General features: G+C 39.6%; 1 pseudogene across 1 annotated transcript; it reads right to left on the bottom strand.

Annotated features, from left to right (window-relative positions):
- Window positions 1-1,515: 1,515 nt before the first annotated feature.
- On the bottom strand, window positions 1,516-2,236 carry LOC308508096 (mRNA turnover protein 4 homolog; annotated as a pseudogene). Its single transcript has one exon. The product of its transcript is annotated as an mRNA turnover protein 4 homolog (transcript).
- Window positions 2,237-3,709: the final 1,473 nt, after the last annotated feature.

The following is a 3,709-nucleotide window of genomic DNA, read 5'->3' as shown; positions in this document are numbered from 1 at the left end:
AATCATCATTCTAATTCCTCATGAGACATTAAGAGTTCTAAAAAAAATGTCCCTTTCCTGGTCTTCCTCTAGGTAACATAATAAAGAATCTTTCAGTGACTGCTGCAAATTAGTTCACCAAACTGCCTGAAATTGCTTTTCAAAGGAGCAGGATACTTTGTGCCAAAGGAGAACTCAGTCAATCTAGGGGCTGAAACATTGTGGCCCCATGGACCTCTTTCTGATGGTCCTGCTTGATCCAGTCATAGAAGCTGGCATATCAGCAGAAAAGAATGGATTATGTCACCGTCAGATAATCTCCTTTAATATTATGTATAAATTGTGCAGAAGGTAGGTTAAAGATGTATTTTCTGGCTAATGTTTCCCCATTTCCCTTTCACATTGCAAATCACATCACTTATTGGATCTGTCAGGTAAGGGACACCAGTGACCTTATGAGAAAATGTCATGGATACTTTAGTGTTTGCCTTAATTGAATATTCTTTCCAGTTGAGGCTCAAGGTCAATTTCTCTTAGAAAGGCTTCTCGGTTGATTTCTGATTCCTCCCTCTGTGGTTATTTATGTTTTTTAATTAAAAAATTTTTTAAATTACAGTTGACATTCAATATTATATTAGTTTCAGGTGTACAGCATAGTGATTAGACATTTGTATAGCCTACGAAGTGATCCGCATATAAGTCTAGTACCCACCTGACACCGTACAGTTATTACAGTATTATTGCCTATATTCCGTATGCTGTACTTTACATCTCTATAACTATTTTGAAACTGCCAGTTTATACTTCTTAATCCCTTCACCTTTTTCACTCATCTGTCCACTTCCCCAACCCCCATCCCATCTGGCAACCATCAGTTTGTTCTCCATATCTCTGAGTTTGTGTCTGTTTTGTTTGTTCATTTATTTTGTTTATTCTAGATTCCACATATAAGTGAGATCATATGGTATTTGTCTTTCTGTCTGACTTATTTCATTTACCACAGTATCCTGAAGGGAAATCCCCAACAAAATGAAAAGATAACCTAGACTTGTAGGTCTATTCATGTTGTTACAAATGGTAGGTTTCATTTTTTTTATGGCTGAGTAATATTCCTTTTGTGTATATGTAACTACATCTTTGTTATTCATTCATCTGTCAATGGACACTTAGGTTGCTTCCATATCTTGGCTATTGTACATAATACTGCAATGAACAGAGGGGTGCATATGTCTTTTCAAATTAGTGTTTTGGATTTCATTGGATAAATACCCAGAGGTGGGATTGCTGGGTCATTTGGTAGGTGTATTTTTAATGTGTTTTTTTTTTTTTTCTGAAAAAGTCCCTTTGCCATCACAGGGAGACACCCTGCAGACAAAGTTTTATTCTTTACAGAAGAGTCTGTGCCTTTCGCCCCCCACCTGTCTTCATCCACAGCAAAGTAAACAGCTGGTCCCCCGAGAGGGGCCGTGGCAGTCCCGTGTGCTCCAGTTGAGACGAGGCCTGGAATGGGCTGGGAGGCCCAGTCCCAAGTGCCCGTCAATCATCGTCTTGTTCCTCCGATTCTTCTTCCGACGGGGGGCGCTCTCTGGCAAGTCGTCTCCCATCTGCTGGAACCTTCCAGACTCTGCATCCCACATGTATTTGATCGTCACCTTGAATTCAGCCATCTCATATCCGAAAAGCTTCAGGACGCGGGCCTGCTCTGGGGTCAGCACGTCGCCCTCCTTGCACACTTCATAGTCGGACAGCAGGGTCACCACACCTCTCTTGAGGGCAGTGGGCAGGCCCAGCTGCCTCAGCTGGGGCTCCATGGAGTGGGGGAACTGCTCCAGGGGCCCTGGGTCCAGGCTCACGGTGAAAGTTGCTTTGTTTCCAGCGTGGGCGTAGTCCATTTCTGTGTATTTTGTGAACCACTCGTTCACTTCCTCCTTAGTGCGATTGGTGAAAAGGAGACCAACCTCACCCCTCAACTTCTTGCTGACCTGATGCAGGTTGTCTTTGTACTCGTCAGATGGGCTTCGACCCAGGGCCACCATCATCACTTTGTTTTTGCCAAAGAACATCCGGCTGTGCTTCCAGGCGTTCCGGATGTCCTTCAGCTTGGTATTCCTCATGTTGGCCACGGAGAAGATGTAGAGGTATACTTGTACGTGTCCACACATTTCCGAAGCTCTTCTATCAGGTTCTGTTTCAGTTCCAAGCCTTTCTTGGCAGTTTTGGTTAAGGAAACTTTCTTGTCGCGCTTGGATTTGGGCATCTCGCTGCAACCACGTGCAGCGGAAGGCGGGGAGGTCGCTTCTATTTTTAATGTTTTGAAGAATCTCCATACTGTTTTCCATAGTGGCTGCACCAATTTGCAATCCTACCCACAGTGCACGAAGGTTCCCTTTTCTCCACAACCTTGCCAACACTTTTGTTCATTGATTTATTGACGATAGTTACTCTGACTGGGGTGAGGTGATATCTCATTGTGGTTTTTATTTGCATTTCTCTGATGATTGGTGATGTTAAGCATTTTTTTCTATGTCTATTGGCCCTCTGTATGTTCTCTTTGGAAAACTCTTTATTCAGGTCCTCTGCCCACTTTTTAATGAGATTGTTTGTCTTTTTGGTGTTAAGTTGTGTGAGTTTTTAACATATATTAGGTATTAACCCCTTACTGGATGTGTCATTGGCAAATATCTTCTCCCATTCGTAGGTTGTCTTCATTTTGTTGGGGATTTCCCTTGCTGTGCAAACACTTTTTAGTTTGATGTAGTCCTGTTTGTTTTTTTTTTTTTTTTTTTTTTTGTTTCCCTTGCCCAAGGAGATATTTCCAAAAAAATATTACTAAGAGCTGCTGTTTTCTTCTACGAGTTTAATGATTTAGGGTTTTACATTTAAGTCTTTAATTCATTTTGAGTTTATTTTTATGTATGGTGTAAGAAGGTTGTCCAGTTTCATTTTTTCCATGTATTTGTCCAGTTTTCCCAACACCATTTATTGAAGATACCTGTCTTTGCCCAATTGTATAGTCTTGCCTCCTTTGTCATAGATTAATTGATCATAGGGGTGAGTTTATATCAGGGCTGTTTGTTCTTTCCCATTGATCTGTGTGTCTGTTTTTATGCCAGTACCATTCTGTTTTGATTACTCTACGCTTGTGCTATAGTTTGAGATCATATAGTGTGATCTGATCTCGAACTTTGTTTTCCAACTTTGTTCTTCTTTCTCAAGATTGTTTTGGCTATTTGGAATCTTTTGTGGTTTCATGTAAATGTTAAGATTATTTGTTCAAGTTCTGTGAAAAATGTCATCGGTATTTTGATAGGGATTGCACTGAATCTATAGATTGCTTTGGGAAGTATGGACATTTTAACCACGTTAATTCTTCCTATCCATGATCATGGTATTTGCTTCCATTTATTTGTACTTCTTCAGCATTTTATAATTTTCTGAGTACAGGTGTTTTACATCCTTGGTTAAATTTATTCCAAAGTATTTTATATTTGTGATGCAATTGAAAATGGGATTGTTTTCTTAATTTCTATTTCTGATAGTTTGTTATTTGTGTATAAAAATGCAACTGATTTCTGAATATTAATTTTATATCCTGCTACTTTCCTAAATTCATATGCTAGTTCTAATAGGTTTTTTTTTTTCTTTAGGGTTCTCTCTCTATAAAATCATGTCACCTGCAAATAATAACAGTTTTACTTCTTTTCCAGTTTGGATGACTTTTATATTTCTT

Source organism: Rhinolophus hipposideros (genome assembly GCF_964194185.1).
Source record: "Rhinolophus hipposideros genome assembly, chromosome: 15".
NCBI lineage: Eukaryota > Metazoa > Chordata > Mammalia > Chiroptera > Rhinolophidae > Rhinolophus > Rhinolophus hipposideros.
This window is presented reverse-complemented; position numbering and strand designations above follow the sequence as displayed.